This window comes from Diabrotica undecimpunctata, chromosome 7, assembly GCF_040954645.1.
Source record: "Diabrotica undecimpunctata isolate CICGRU chromosome 7, icDiaUnde3, whole genome shotgun sequence".
Lineage (NCBI taxonomy): Eukaryota > Metazoa > Arthropoda > Insecta > Coleoptera > Chrysomelidae > Diabrotica > Diabrotica undecimpunctata.
Genome location: NC_092809.1, coordinates 6,728,835 through 6,746,262, shown reverse-complemented (window position 1 = coordinate 6,746,262; position 17,428 = coordinate 6,728,835). Strand labels below are relative to the sequence as shown.

The following is a 17,428-nucleotide window of genomic DNA, read 5'->3' as shown; positions in this document are numbered from 1 at the left end:
TGCATTTTAAGTAATTTTAAGATGAGTGAAATAGTCAAGGAAATCCAATTTTTAAAAAAGTAAATATTTTATGTTTATAGAGATAATACAAATAAACAAAAATGCAGATTTTTATCAGCATATATGGTTGTTCTAAAAAATATTGGAGTTGCCTGTTTGGTAATTAGATTTCCACGTTTACACTAATTAATTTATGACTTCGTTACATAAATTTTTCTGTTCACTTGTAGAATTCTAGAGCAGATGTTAAAATAAACCCTGAGTAAAAGGAAATCAACGGCTGATTCATCTTGAATATGAAAAGTCCCCTTTATTCTCCAGAAATAGGGAAGAAATTTATAACAATGGAACTAGTTTGATTTAACATCTTCTGAATGAAAACATGACGAGTTGAGGCGTAAGTCTTTACATAAGTTTCACAAACAATCTGAACGACTTTTACGGGAGACATTTTAGCATAAGATTTATTTTCAAACGAAAAGATAAAAACAAACCTAGTTTATTTACAAAATATGTATAACAAGATGTTAAAAATCCTAATCAAACTTAAAGAAGGATAAATTGCCACGAGAGAGTATATGAGACAAATGGATTAGGAAATTAAGAGGCTGAACGCCAAATTTAATGGTGATCATATCGAAGAAGCAGATAACACCCTAGCAAATCGAAATAAATCTAATTTATTTAACCCAAACGAAAGACTACCCACCATTAAATAGGTTATCCAAGCAAGTAAAAAGCTGAAAAATATTAAATTACCAGGAACAACTGATCAATTTTGCAGTGAGCTTTACGAGAATAGTGCTAACTATAAACTTTCACTGTTTGTTTGGCAAGTTGAGGCCATACCCAGCGAATGGTCTTAAGGCGTGATATACCCGTTACTTAAAACGGGCATCCTCGAGAAAACATTGGAATTTAGCATTGAAATCTATCACTTATTCATCGACTTCAAGGCCGCATATTAAGAGAACAGTACTATAACAAACAATATGTAAGTTTGATATACCAAAAAACTTACTGATTAACGACAATGAAATTGTCTAACTTAAAAGCCAGTGTTAGGATACAGGGAGAGAATTCTTGATCCTTTGAGATAAAGGAGGCACTCAGAGAAGGAGACAAGGGATTTGCTCCTATTTAATATTGCTTGGAATAGGCACTCCGAGACACACGAATTAGATATGGCAGTACTATTTATAATAAATCGACACGAATCTTAGTATAGGTTTATGAGATTGACATAATAGTGCGTAGCAAGCGAGATGTTGAGAAATATTCTCTAGAATAGTAAACGGCGTCGAAGCAGGTCGATCTAGTCATCAACGAAGAGAAAACTAAGTAACTGTTGGTTAATGAGGATCCTATAGTAAATGAGTAACAAGAAACAGTCTTTGGAAGTCATACCTTTAAACGTGTTTATATAGCTTAGACAAAGAACGAATATTTATTTTTATAACGAAGTAGCATCGCTCTTAGACTTTATGGTCGCTAGAATTCGGTTGGGTATTTACTGGACTAAGGATCTGCACTGTTAACAAGTAAATTCATTGCAAATCTGTTCTATTTTGGCTTGGTAGTTTATAAAATGTCAGTTTATGCTATATTCTTTTAATGGCATTTAGGCAGGATAAAAACGGCTCCAGGACGACACATGTTTAGGGAAGAACTCCAACTCAAAACAAGAGAACATGAAGTAAATAGCTGGAAAGATTTGGCAGATGTTTTGACAGAAATAGCTGAAGATAAACTGAGTAAAAAATAAGAAACATAAAAAAAATGGATGTCAGATGAAACTTGGGATCTTATCGAGGAAAGAAAATAGCAAAAGAAAGATATTTTGCAATCAACAACTGGAGAAGACAGAGCGAACCGACAACAAGAATATTAAACAATAAATAAAGCAGTTAAAAGAAATGCAAGAAGAGACAAAAAAAGGTGGGCTGAAAAACTGGCAAAAAAAGCTTAAACGGCTGTACAGCTAAACAGAACTAGAGAGCTATACCAAATTACTAGACGACTTACAAAAAATGGGCCCAACTGTTCAAACATTGAAAGATCCAAGACAGGCGAATTACTTACTACAACAAATGACCAAGTAGAGAGATGGAAAGAGCATTTTCAGGAGATGCTAGGCACGCCCAGGGAAAACGCAGATGAAATTGTCGAAAATCCGCAGAATGTAGACTTATGTATATCTTGCGAGGCTTTAAGATTTGATAACAGCTATCAAATCTCTGAGAAATAACAAGTCTCTGGGAATCGATAACACGGCTGCCAAAATACTTTAAACTGATCCGCATCTAACTGCTGAACTTTTGCTCCCCATAATCCGAGAGGTGTGGGAAACAAACCGCATTCCAGCAGGCTGGAAAAGGGGTAACATTATCAAGCTTCCAAAAAAGGCAATTTCATACTGTGCAAAAATTGGAGAGGAATAACCTTGTTTACCGCAATAAATAAAATCTTCACGACCATCATACTTAAAAGATTAACTAACAAGATTGAATTTCGAGCTAGTCAAACAGGCTTAAGACCAAAATCCTCCTGCACAGACTACATTAATACTGTGAGGGTAATAATGGAACAATTGGTTGAATGGAACACACCCCTATACATGGTTTTTGTTGACTTCTAGCGTGCGTACTGCGTACAACGTACACTAAGGCGAAATGCAGCGTGACACACAATCGAATCAACAGCGACAAATTTGACATAATTGCTTGAGTCAGACAGAAATTCGTGCTTTCTCCGTTTCTTTTTAACATAGCAGTAGCCTATGTTCTCTCCAAACTAGACTCCAACACAAGAGGGATACAATGGAGGTATCACAGGCCTCAGCGATCTGGAATACACCGACGGCATCTGTCTGTTAGGACAAAGGCTCCAAGATGTGGCTGATCAATTGGAAACACTTTCCACTGAAGCCAATAAAGTAGGTTTGAAAGTCAATATTACTAAAACTTAATTCATGAGAGTAAATGCAAGAAACAACACGCTATTTACTATCAACAACTTGCAGATTGAAAATGTGGAAAACTTTACGTATCTTAAAAGTGTCATAACAGAAAGCGGAGGTACAAAGGACGATATTCGTATGAGAATACGAAAAACTCAACAAGCATTCAGTATGCTTAACCCTTAACCCTATCTGAAAAACTCTTACAGATAAATTGCAGGTCTTCATTAATAAATGTCTATGACGAATTGTACGTATTTTCTAGCCTAACATCATCAAAAACGAAGATCTACTACACCTGACCAACCAAAAAAGAGTAGAACATCAAATAAAGCGCTGAAAGTGGGGTTGTAATGGTCACACACCCAGAAAAAATAATTCCAGTATTGCAAAGATTTCCCTAGAGTCTAATTTCCAAGGAAGAAGAAAAATAGGTCGCCCAGTACAAACTTGGAGAAGATCCATCATGGACGAGATAAGAGGTCAAGGAAAGTTTTGGAATAAGGTGGGCCTTAGCGCAAAATAGATCCCGATGGCGCGTTTCCACTGAAGCTCTATGATCCACTTAGGAGTTCAAGAACCTTATTTATAGGCAGGATTGTTAGAAGGGTATGAAATGACATTTTATTTTCTTATAAGGACACATATTGTGATTTCCGAACCAGTTGTTTGTGGTTCTGGACGTATGACAGAAATTTCAATGGGACTTCGTATAGCAATAGCCAGTGATCACCAGCCATCTTGGTGTACAATAAGGCTGGTGTACAATACTTGGTGTACAATAAGATATAACAGAACTTTTTAATAAACATTTTCAAAGAGTTTTACATCCATAGACTTTCGGTTTATCTGATAATCAATTGACTTAATTTATTTGATAATTAATAGACTTTTAATTTATCTAAGTTAGTAACATTCCTAAATTTAGTAGATAGGTTCTCGTTTTTAATTTAACTCTTTTAATTTGATGTATGTTTGTTGTATATCAAAAGGCATTTGATTGTGTGAAGTGGGAAGTTCTCTGGACAGTTCTTCATGAGATGGGAGTTCCAGATCATTTGGCAGTATTAATTAAAAACTTATACGAAGGTAACTCAGTTAAAATAAGAATTGAAAACTAGCAATCTGATACCTTCAAAACCAGCAGAGGTGTACGACAAGGGTGCATACTATCTCCAGACCAGACCTGTTCAATTTATATGGAGAATACATAATGAGGAACCCACTCAATGGATGGAGAGGAGGCATCTCTATTGCAGGAAAAAAGATCTCAAACTTAAGATTCGCAGACGATACAACACTGATAGCAACATCTGAAGAGGAGATGTCGAGACTGATAAAGAGAGTAGAAACCGAAAGCAACAAGTGTGGGCTCAAGATTAATAATCAGAAAACAAAAATCATGATTGTGGACCACGCGAATATCCTCCAAACAACAGGCGCCCTAAATCAATTCGAGAAAGTAGACGAGTTCACGTATCTAGGATCTTCCTTAAGCAATGCAGCCTCCTCCCAGACGGAAATTCGCAGAAGAATAGGGATGGCCAAGAACGCGATGAGTCGACTGTCAAAAATATGGAAGGACCGCTCTTTATCCAAAAAACTCAAAATGAGACTGGTACGGACACTCATTTTTTCAATCTTCAGTTACGGTGCCGAAACATGGACAATAAAATCAGAGGATAGGAAAAGGATTGACGCATTCGAAATGTGGTGTTGGAGACGAATGCTACGCGTCTCGTGGACGGAGCACAGATCCAATCAGTCGAGTCACATTGCAAGAAGAGACAATGACAACTTAGAAAGAATAATTGTGTGCGGAAACGTAGAAGGACGTAGAGGTAGAGGACGCTCACCTATCCGATGGTCAGATCAAGTACAGAAAGCTACTGGAGAGACGTTTTCCGAGTCCATGAGAGCAGCCCAAAATCGCAAGAGATGGAGAGAATTGACAGCCCGCATTGTAGGAAATCACGATCCTCAGCAATGAGGAAACGACAAGAGAGAGAGATGTTTGTTGTTTTGGGATAATTAAACCTGTACTTAATCAACTCATCTATTATTTCAATCTTACTTAAAGGATTAGATAAACTTTTTACCACCTCCTTATGGGGTATGATATTAAACAAAATAATTGGTGAATAATTACGGTTTACAAAGTTCATTGGGACCATTCTATTGATCAACAAACTAGGCATTTAAACGAAATTTTTTCAATTATTTTTAAGATAAAATATTCTTTATAAATCTTTTTATAAATCTTTATATTTGGAACATGTCTTTATTTATTGCAAACGTATAACGTACTCAACTTTGTGAGAAAGTGAGTATTTCAGTGAAACATAATCTATTAAAAATATTCTTCTCATATGTATGATGTGTCAACTATCGTTACGTTTCTTTAAAAATTCAGATTCTACGAATAAAAATTTTCTGACCTGTATAGATTTACCTGAAACAATTAAAAAATATGATGGAATACAGTTTAAAATAAAAATGTTTATTTAATTTTCGATCCGTTTTTCCAGTCGTTATTTTCCATTTTCCAAATTAAAACATTTATTTACTATAAAGTTAGATAAATAATATCAATTTACTTTAAATCTTGTTGATAAGTAAAAACAAACAATTTCCTTTAACTTTCCAATAAGTTCATAGTATTAGCAAACAAGAAGATATTTTACAGATGCTCGAATTTGTATGTTCAGCGAAGAGAATCAGCAGTCCCGTTTCCAATCAAACGAGCTAACAATTGATCAGGGTACAATTAAGGTTACTGCAAATTCTCTTCGAATTGTAATGCAAATGTTGCTTTGATCAAATTAACGTTTATTAAAAATCAATATTACAATGATTTATTAACTTTCTTTGCCACGTCTACGATTTCCTTAAGACGAGAAACGGGTAATTTTTATAGTAAAAGATACCAACACGTGGGAATCGGAAAATAACTAATGGTTTTATACAGTGGGTTTCAAAAAAAGGAACACCGTCTATGAGATGGGTTAAATAATTAAAAAACAATTGGGGTTTTCTTGGTAACAGAATGTTTGTAGCGCCATCCGTTTTCAAGGACGATGAAGAAAAAAAATGTTAGACATTTTTTACTGGCAAGATTGTGATGAAATTTTATACGAATATGTTTAGGAAGCTGACACAAGTCATGAATTTGTTTTTATATTTGACTCTCATAGAGGGCGCTAGCTACAAGGTTTGTACCAAGTATTATTCAGCATAACGTTTTTAAGGGTGGAATTATTAATGAAAATTCCAAATGAACTTAAGCATCATTAAATTTTACACGAAAAAGATACTCTTGGTAAAACTCGATACTGTGTACCATTTTTGAAATATTTTGATTTAAAAATGATGAAGTAACAATCGGTGCTGGTATAAAGTAGGTAATGATAAAGTTTTAATAGACTTCTCAACGATTGAAGTAGATATTATGAAAATATGTATTTTATATTTTGTTCATAAGATCAAATAGAAAAATGGAGTGATATAAATAAAGATTTATTTTTACTTCGTATTTTCATATAGATGAACCGAAAGAAAGAAATTCTTTAAGAAAAAAAAATAGAAAGTAAACAAAAATTGTACAATTAATAACCTAAAATTTCTATTCCTGCTCAATTTCTAATATCCCGAAAAGAAAAATTAATAGTATGTGGGTCCACCTCTGTGTCGCCTTGGTGCTCTACCTCTATTTGGAAGATCTGTTAATAAATTATTGATGAACTGCTGCGATATACGTTCCCAAATCGCGATTAAGTATTGGCCAACTGATATAAGGTTTGGAGCGGTTGAAGAAGCCTGTTTTGTTGGCTAGACATTTCGGCCCAAACATGTTCAATGCAATTTATATCAGGTGAACACGGTGGCCACTCTTCTTGTAATGCCATGAGCTTCTATACACTCGTTGACAATTCTCACACGGTGAGGGCGAGCATTATCATCAATCAGAACAAATTGTTCGCCTAATGCACCAAAAAATGGAACAACTATTGGTACTATGACTTTGTCTCGATATCGTGTAGCAGTAATTGTCGCATTAATTAAGACGACTAAGTCCATGCAACCGTCAAAACATATGCCTCCCCACACGCAAACGGATCCACCTCCAAAAAGAGTGGTTGGGACTCTCAGATTTTCATTGTAACGCTGTCCTCTTTCCCTCCACACCAATATTCGGCCATCATTCATATACAAATGAAATCTGGACTCGTCAGTAAAGATACAATTCCTCCAATTTTCGAAATTCCACTGACAGTGTTTCATCGCCCAACGATATCTGCATGCACGCTGCTCCCTAGTTAGTCGTGGATGGGTAGCGAGCCGTCTAGCCCTTATATTGGATGCATGTAACCGTCTTCTGACAGTTTGACTGGAAATCGCTCGTTCAGTAGCATGCGTGAAGATACTGTTAATTCTGAAAGCCGTGAATAATAGGTTTCTTCTTGCCGTCAGAACTACAAAACGGTCTTGCCGACGAGTTGTAGATCGTTCTCTTCCTCCTCCATGCATGTATGTTGCAGATCCAGTTACTACATACCGATTGCATGCACGAGTTATCACACTTTGCGACACATTTAGCCTCATAGCAACCTCTTGTTGAGTTATGCCTTGTTGGATCCAACGAACTAATTGCTCGAGCTGCACTAGTTCTAAATGTCTTTGCGGCATAATGTTTTTGTGATAAATAGATTTCTTGACTTATTGACAACTGGTAAAGCCAATGTAAGCCCTTTTATACGAATGATAGATGAGTTATGCCTTGTTGGATCCAACGAACTAATTGCTCGAGCTGCACTAGTTCTAAATGTCTTTGCGGCATAATGTTTTTGTGATAAATAGATTTCTTGACTTATTGACAACTGGTAAAGCCAATGTAAGCCCTTTTATACGAATGATATATTCATTTTTGGAACAACATGTCTCTCTTTGTACGAAGTAAGGGCCGATAAGAATAAGGAGAAAAAACCACATGCAAAAAATATTGGCATTAAAGCTAAAGCATTTAGAGTATAGTACAGGCAATTATTTTAAAAATAGTTTTATATGTTAATTTTAGGAATTTTAAAATTATCCACTTCAATTGTTGAGTAGTGTATGTATATCTCGTATATGTTGCCAGTAGTTTCGACAAACTCGTGAAAAGTATGTAATTTTTTTAGCACACCCTTTATCTGGAAAACAGATAGCGTTAAAAATATTTTTTAGAAAGGATATCCCAATAATTTTTCAGGTTTTTACCTATTCTAGAGAAGATGTTATTAAAAACACTAATATTAAAATATAATATTTACTGAAAAATAAAGTTGCAAAAATTTAATTATCTCTTAAGTTAATATTTAAACTTAAGATTGTTAGTATCCTTTATTAAGATTATTTAATCCGGTGTAACGCAGGTGAAAAATGTGTGTATAATAACCCAAGTGAATTATTATTGACTTCATTTAAAATTGATTGGAAAAGCTCGACAAACCTTTCGAACACGAATTTATTTTTTTAAATATCTTATTTGACTATCTAAGTTTTCATAAATAACAGCAGTTTTTAGCACTGGAATACATTTGACCGCGTATTGGGAAAAATTTACAAAATAATAAAATTCCTACAAACAAAAAACACTAGATACATAAAAAATTCACAAACAAAAGATAATGATTGAAAATAAGAAATTTTCCAAAAAAGTTTTTTCAAAAGATTCAAATAAAAATATAAAAAAGCAGGACATTGGATATCCAAACTTGAAAAAAGTTAGGTTAAATAAAGTGTGTTGTCGTGGAAACTTTCTATTAAAAGAAGAGACCAAGTGATCATATTAGATTAAGACTTCGATATACAAAGATAACCCTTGTTTTTATATTAAAGAAGGATCCTCTTCTGATGTGTTATATGTACGATTAAGAGCTAACAGTGCAACATATATCAATAAAGTGTACTTTCTATGTTACTAGAACAACAACAACAGTTACCCAATACCTTTAAAGAATGTTTAAGTGAACATAAATCATCTAAAATTCTCAATGTTTTACGTGTCATAGGACTGGGTAACCAAATTTGAACTTATCTTTTTGTTTCTCTTTTATTTTGTATGTAAATACAGTTCAATGCACATAACCCTTTGAAGCAAATTGTAAATAAAAAAACAGCTTATTGGTCACAAAAAGGTATAAAGGTTAGGTTGAGTGAACGAAACGTGACAGTCTGGTTTTGTAAGGTTTTGATAGATTCGATTAGGTTTGGTTAGGTTAGGTTAGATTACCTTATTTTGGTAGATTTGGTTAGATTACATTTAGATTGGTTTATTGTAGGTTTAGTTAGGTTAGGTTGGTAAGGGAGTAGCGTAGTTCTCCACTACGACGATGGTGCATCCTAGATAATGCATCTAGCACCTTGGATAACGCGTCTAGCTCCTGAGAACTTACTTAGTCCTTGATCAATATCTTTTGTGAGCCAAACAGAGCCTCACAGAATGTTTTTGGTTCGTTGGATCCGCAAACTAAATGAACTACTCAAATACGTGGGTGCTCGACATTGAGAGTAAGAGATGGACGTTGGATCTCAATGCCAGGCACGTCACGATGATTGGTACAGGAGATACATAAGCTTCCTGCAGTCAATTCCAAGCGATTTTTTTGACGTTGTTTGTCCATCGTGTAGATTGTTTACCTCTGCTTCTCTTGCCTGCTCGTCGCCATACTGTAATTTTTTGGGTCCACCGCCCATCGTTCATTCTGGCCATATAGCCGTCCAGTTTCACTTCAGCTTTGCTATGACATCTGTAATGCCTGTCCTTATTTCTTCATTTTTGACCCTGTCTCTAAGAGTCTGTCTTCTTCTTCTTCTTAACATGCCATACACCAAAGTGCGTAGGCGACTATCTCATTACTAGAATTTTGTTCTTGGCGGCGTGACACAGCTCGCCTGTATTGTGTATTCCTGTCCATTCTTTAATATTCCTTAACCAGGATAATTGTTTGCGGCCGGCTCCTCTCCTACCTTCGATCTTCCCTTGTAGGATTAACTGTGGTATTTCATATTTTGCTCCTCTCAATATGTGCCCAAGGTAACCAATCTTGCGTTTTTTAATTAATTCAAAGAGTTCTCTTTCCACGCCGGCTCTCTTAAGGACGTCATCTTTTCGAACTCTATCCACCCAAGGTATGCGCATCATTCTTCATTGCTTCAAGTTTGTTGATAGATGTTTTTTTCAAAGTCCACGTTTCCATGCCATAAAGCAAGATGGACCATATGTAGCACTTGACCATTCTGTAGCGTATTTCGAAATTTAGGTTTTGATTACATAGGAGCGGTCTGAATTTCACAAAAGCTTGTCTTGCCATTTGTATTCGGGTTTTTATCTCTTGTTGTGGATCCGATTGGTCATTGATTGTGGTGCCAAGGTATTTAAAAGTTTTCACGCGTTTTATGCGATCGTTACCTATGCATATTATCGGGTTTTCTGGAGGGTTTCTGCTAATGACCATATATTTCGTTTTCAAAATGTTGATTTTGGGGCCATATTTTTTACCTATGCTATTTACCCTATCAAGTAATAATATCTCTCACTATATAGAGTCTGTCTATATAGTGAGAATTTTATTCTTCCTTGAGCTACTCTGAGTTTCATTGTTGTAGCCTAAAGTGTTTCGGCCCTGTAAGTCGTGACTGGAAGCATACGTTGGTCAAACGCTGACTTTTTCAATTAATTTGGCATGTTGCTCTCGAAGATGCCTGATAGAGTTCCATCTGCGGCCTATGCTAAAGTGATAATTTTTGCAGTTCAGCTGTTTGGTTGTCCCTAGCAATTTGAATAATATGACCTAATAGTATTTATATTTATAAAGTAATCCTATTTAAGTAACTCAGTAAGCATAGATCCAATCTATTTTGTTATTTCAAGTTTTTTGTTATGTTAAGTTATTTGTTACTCATTATTATTTCAATGCTTAGACTCAGTTGGTCTGGACACGTATGACATTAGATTGCTTAAAAATCTTTACTACAATCAGACCGCTTGTGTTAAGGTGGACCAAGAGGTTTCAGCTTAAGTTTCTATTAAGCGTGGTGTCAGACAGGGATGTGTTATATCACCGATGTTGTTTAATGCCTACACTGAACCGGTTTTTGAAATAGCGTTAAATAATCGCCGCGAAGTTGTTAAGATCGGTGGTGAAATTAATAACAACATGAGATACCCCGATGACACCGCAATAATGGCAGAGAGTCTAGAATATCTTCAAACCCTGTTGAATGCTGTAAACCACGAATGCACTGAAAAGGGCTTAACAATCAAAGCAAAAAAAAAACAAAATGGATGGTGGTCGGAAAAATTAATATCGAAGACTCAGTGCTAAGATTAGATAACAAAATCCTGGAAAGGGTGGAACACTTTAGATATCTGGGTAGCTGGATTGACTGCAGAACTGTGAAACCCGGACAACAAAAATAAAAAATCTTAACAAATTAGAAGCGTTTGAGTTATGGTGTTACCGTCGTATGCTCAGAATCCCGTGGACAGCACACATATATAACGAACGCGTGCTAGAGACCGTGCACAACGAGCGAGAATTGATTAACATCATCAAAATGAGAAAGGTCCAATACTTCGGTAATATAATGAGAGGACCTAAATATCGCTTACTCCGGTTAATCATTCAGGGCAAAATCGAAGGAAAACGTTGGGTCGGAAGAAAACAATTGTCCTGGCTGCGTAACATTAGACAATGGACAGGTCGAACAGCCGAGGAACTGTTTCATCTAGCTGCCGACCGAGAATCATTTCATCAGCTCGTCAATATGACGATAGCCAACGCTTGAATACAAGCACGGCACACAAAGAAGAAGAAGAAGTTATTTGTTATTAAAACAATGTCGTCCGCAAATCTCTTGGCTTCCCAAAGCATGTTTCCGAACTGCCGTAAAGAGTTTGTATTTTTATATCGTCTTACGGTCATGGTTGCATTATTGTATACATTCGCGATTAGTTTGGAGTACCGATAATCTTTGCGACTTTCTTCCAACGGTCTCATTAAGCTGTTTTACAAAATTCTACGAAAGCTAGGACCAATGAAAGGGTGTATTCGATGAATTTTTCAATAATCCCTTTTATGCAGTAGTATTTAAGTTTTTTCTAGAACTTCTAACATTCTCTAGAAAATAGCCATTCTTTTTATATTAAAAAAGTACACTTCCTCAGGGAAGTGTCTTCGATGCTTCCTGTACCTAATCTTCACTGCCGACATAATTTAGAGATGAATTCACAGTGGCGACTTTTGCCGATGATACAGCTGTTTTAGTTTTAAACAAAGACCCAGACATAGCATCTGAAAAGCTGCAACATTACTTGCATACTGCAAAATTCAAGGCAATAATGAAAAAAAAAGCCCAAATCACATTTACAACAAGAAGACATACTTGTCCACAAGTTAGTCTAAACAATGTGCCCATTCCTGCTAGAGACTTTGTGAAATCTGGGATACATTTGGTCCAAAAGCTCACCTGGAAGCAATACATTAGCACTAAAAAACTCAACCCAATATAAAATTAAAACAAATGAATTGGTTATTTGGCAGAAAGTCACAACCGTCATTGGAGAACAAAATACTGTTTTACAAAGTCATACTAAAACTAATATGGACTTACGGCGTAGAACTCTGGGGCTGTAGCAACACTTGAAATCAAGTCAATATTGTCATCACATTTACTAATTACTGTACTGTAATGTACTGTTTATAAGTAGACTGTAAATATACACTTAAAAATTAAATAAAAATATAATGTACAGATTTTGGAAAATAAACAAAACTACAACAGAAGATGCATATTGGAGATGATTCACATAAAAAAGATCTAAATTTAATTAATAATAAGGCTGACATCAAAAATCTTTCCAATATGTATCATAATTTAATAAATTTAGTTGTTTTTTAAATGCACCTTGGCAGATATTTAAGATACGACCCTAATCTACTCGTGTTTTAAAATATCTGCCAACTGTCATCTGCCATCTGTCAGAGTCAAGTACCAAATTTTTCACGTCATGTTGGTACATAGGTACATGAAAAAAGCACAATAGTGTTTCTGACACCAGTGCCAATTACTTTCATGGAAGTAGGGACTAGAAATAAAAAAAAGACGAAGTAAATAAAAACTTTAACTATTTTCCATCTAGATGCATTTGACTTACGTTGAAAAATCGTAAAAGAATTGTAAAAAATAACGAAATATTAGTTGTAAACACATCAAAAAACTTTCTTAGTAATTACATACTGCAGGATGTGTAAATTAGAAACAATCAGTAAAAAAACATAGACGTTATAAAAATATTCAATATATATAAACAGAGAGGGTGGGAGAAAGTTACGAATAGGAAAATTAATATATCTATATAATGAGCAGGCATTAGAGAATATTCATAGTGCAAGATAAAAAAAACGGTGTTATTAACGCTTGCTAAGTTTAAAAAAATAATTAAAGCTTCTGTGAAAATCCTCGATGACAGATAATCAAACATATTGACAGAGTCGAGACGATAAAATTTGAAGACACTGTTCTGAAAATTGTTCAGGATTGCTAAAAATCTAATACCAGGTATAATTTGAGTAAACATTTTTAAAAACTAAAAAGAAAATAGTATTCAGTGATATATTATTATTAAAAGGTCTAATTTTATGTGAAATAGGATTGTATAACATCAAAAATATCTAAATATATCTCTAACCTTTTTCAGTAGCTTATATTACCTGCAGTGCCTGAACGAAGGACAACAGAGCGGTAATACATTTGATTAAACGAATCATAGAGTACGTTTATAGTCAAAAAACCAAGAAAATCTTTTATTTCAATGCCATCTAAATCAATAAAACTATTTTGGTATCACCTGGCACTAAAAAAATTATTTTCAATAACCATCACTTCCTAAAGTCGATTTTATTAAAGTATATTAAAAGAAAATATTAAAAATTTGGCTAATTAACTTAAAGAAGCAACAATTTTATTATAAACGAGTATTTCAAATTCTTATAATATACAATTTTTTATTACATATTACTTTGAATATTTACGTAAACTAAAACTAAAAGAATTCATTATAAAACGATTCGAAATGATAAAATATTGTAGCAAATTTCAAAATTAGTAAATAATACAGAAATATTCCTGATTCCGACTGTTTGGAGAATTAAAACGAAAATTATTTATCTCTAAATACGACCTAAAGTCCAATAAATCCCCCAAAGTCATGCATTAATGAAAACAAAAGGTAGGTAATCAACTAATTGTTCTACTTACAGTTGAGAGACGACAACGGGTTCCGCGAACGAACTGTATGTGTGGTGTGGTCGAAACAGACTGGAATGGAAAACAGATGAAAACCCTAAGCGCCACCTAGATTCGAGTGTTTTCCAGGATTTTATCGATTTCCTCAGTCCATTCATTTTCAGCCATGTAGACTCTACGACTACTACATCATGAACGGACCGTTTTTAGGGATACAGGAAGGGGATAGTCAGGCAAAGATGACGGAAATTGGATGAGATCATTTTGTTTTTGGAAAAGCTATAATCGAGAAATCGTTTCATCGCAAATAAATTGCACAAGGGTAATAAATATGTGGTTAAAAACAATTTTTAATCTATAATACGATAATCCTTAAAATAGTTTTTGTTAGCAGCATACAGAACCCTATGTTTTTATCAGTAAAATATATTTATTCAGGGGGAAGAAGAATTAATAAATAATTGATAATTGAAGACTCTTAAAGCGTATTTTGTAAAAAATTTAGTAGAGTATTTTGAAAGATAAATCATCATCATATAACGGGGGTCCTACGGCGATTGCCGCTTCCCGCATTTCAGCCTCCATCTTTTCCTATCTCTCCAATCTCCCTCTTCTAAGCCTCTAGATTGCATTGTTTTTGTAATTTCTCTTCTCCAGGAATTTGGTGGTCTTCCCCTTTTCCTTCTTTCTGGCGGAACATACATTAAGGCTTTCTTTGGCCACCGCTCCTCCTCCATTCTCATCACGTGACCATACCATTGTAATTGCCTTCCTTGTATTCTATCTGAAAGAGTATCTCTAATTCCTGTACGGTTTCGTATTTTCTCATTCCTGATTCTTTCCATTCTCGATACTCGACATGACCTTCTAAGATAATCCATTTCCACAACGTCTACTTTATCTCGTTCATTCTTTGTCATCGTCCAACATTCGGCACCATATGTGGTAATTGGTTCTACAATTGCTTTGTATACGCGAAGTTTGGTATGCATCTTTATTTTATTAGACCACAGTAATGAATTCAGTATTCGGATGCATTTTTTCCCTTGGGTTATTCGGTTTTGTACATCTATCTTAACTCTGCCATCTGCTGATATGATGCTTCCTAGATATTTATACTGGTTGCAGCCTTTTATGACTGCGTTTTCAAGCCTCAGATCTGTGGTATTTCCTCCAATTTTTAAATATTCTGTTTTGCTTATGTTTACAGTAAGCCCCCATTTGGCATATTCCTCAAATAATTTTCGATTCATATAATTTATATCTTCCTCATCGGTTGCAACCACCACCTGATCATCTGCAAACAACAATGTATTATACAAAGTTTCTTGTCCCACTTCGATGCCCATAAATCTACATTTATTTCTCCAATTCCTCAATGCTTCTTGGACGTATATTTTAAAGAGTGTCGGTGACAAACAGCATCCTTGCTTTAGGCCTTTAGTGACTTTAAATTCATTTGAGGTTCTGGTTCCAATTTTTACACAACTAACTGCATTTTCGTACAATTTATATATCGCTCGGATATACGTCGAATCCAATCCGGACCTTTTGAGGACCTCAAACATTTTCTTTAACGGGACACTATCATATGCTTTCTTAAGGTCTATAAATACCAAATGGGTCTCTCTACTTCTTTCGACACGCTTTTCAATTATTTGTCGTAGGATAAATATATTATCAAGGCAGGATCTCCCGGTACGAAAGCCGCTTTGTTCTTCAATATCTTGTATCTGTCTTTCAACCCTCTTCTTTTATATTCTGCCGTACAACCGGCCCACAGAGCTCGTCACACTAATACCTCTATAATTGGAACAGTCTCTTTTATTCCCTCTCTTATATATGGAGCTTATATAAGATTTATTCCAATCTTTAGGAATTTCCTGTCCACACATACATTTATTGAAAAGGTCTACTATTAATTCTAAAAGTGCAGTAGGCCCATATTTAACCAGCTCTATGGAAATGTCTCCAGGCCCTGCGGCTTTTCCGTTTTTAATCTCTTTTAAGGTTTTCGTCAATTCAGATAATGTTATTATAGGGATTTCCTGTCTTTCGTCTCTGTTGTCTATTAATTCCCTTATCTTTTCCCATCTGTACTCTACTCTATCCTCTTTCAGCAGTTTCGTATAATATTCTTCCCATTCATTTAACTTTATGAGAGAAATGTTGTCTTCATTTTTCTCATTTTTCTTAAACTGTTTTAATGTTTTCCAAGCTTGCGCCACTTTTGTTCCACCCATAAATCTGTCCAGTTCATCACACTTAGCCTCCCAGTTTATATTTTTCGCCTTATCCACGTCTTTTTTAACTTCTCTATTCCATTTAGCGTATATTTCTCTGTCTTGAGGATCTTTGGATTGAAGCCATATGTGATATGCTTGTTGAAAGATAAATACTTATCTTAAATAAATATCTTGGCTCCACATGCTAGCAAAAAACTAAGAGTAAGAATTGTAATGAAATTAGAAGATGGTTGGTCACTATCTGCTTTGGCGAAACATTTTGACGTAAGCAAAAAAACAGTTTTAATTATCAGTAAAAGATGGAGAGAACAAGAAACTATCGAAAAAAATAAGCAAGGTTCTGGAAGACCAAAAATATCTACCGCTCATGAAGATCGTACGCTTTTGGAGAGATTAGAAGAGAATTATTTTGAAGATGCGAAATCTGCAAGAATTATGTCACAGTTTCCTAGAAGAAAGACAACAATTTGGCGCAGAATTAAATCATCGGGTCTTGGGTACCAAACTGAAGCAAAAAACAAGCTCTTACACCACAACAGAAGTACTAAAGACTTATATTTGCTTTAAACCATCAGCTAGCTACAAAATCAAGATTTTTGAGACAGGGTAATACTTACACATACAAAAGTTTTTCAATCTTATAAAAATGGCAAAATTGGGGTGTATAGACCAGATAATAATATATTTAATTCTCTATATGTTGATAGATATCGAAGAGCTGGTCATTTTAGCGCCAATGTATGGGAAAGGATTTCATCTAGAGGAATGGGAATGGTATGGTGTATTGATGGCAGGTTTATTGGGCAGACATCTGACTATTCTAGAAAACATTACGTTTCTTAGTGTAGAACAGTTATATCCAGTTTTCTTCCAACAAAATAATTGTGTTATTCAAACTGTAAATATAATAAACCAGTGGCTCCAAAATAACGAC

General features: G+C 34.8%; 1 protein-coding gene across 2 annotated transcripts in view; it reads right to left on the bottom strand.

Annotated features, from left to right (window-relative positions):
* Window positions 1-14,387, bottom strand: part of LOC140444936 (uncharacterized protein CG3556) — a 230,736-nt gene extending 216,349 nt beyond the window's left edge. Inside the window, exon 1 of one of the 2 annotated variants that reach the window (XM_072536642.1) lies at window positions 14,261-14,387. The gene's annotated coding sequence lies outside the window, so the exon portion shown is untranslated. The remainder of the gene's footprint in view (window positions 1-14,260) is intronic. The other variant, XM_072536643.1, reaches the window with a different exon arrangement.
* Between the last annotated feature and the right edge of the window lie 3,041 nt (window positions 14,388-17,428).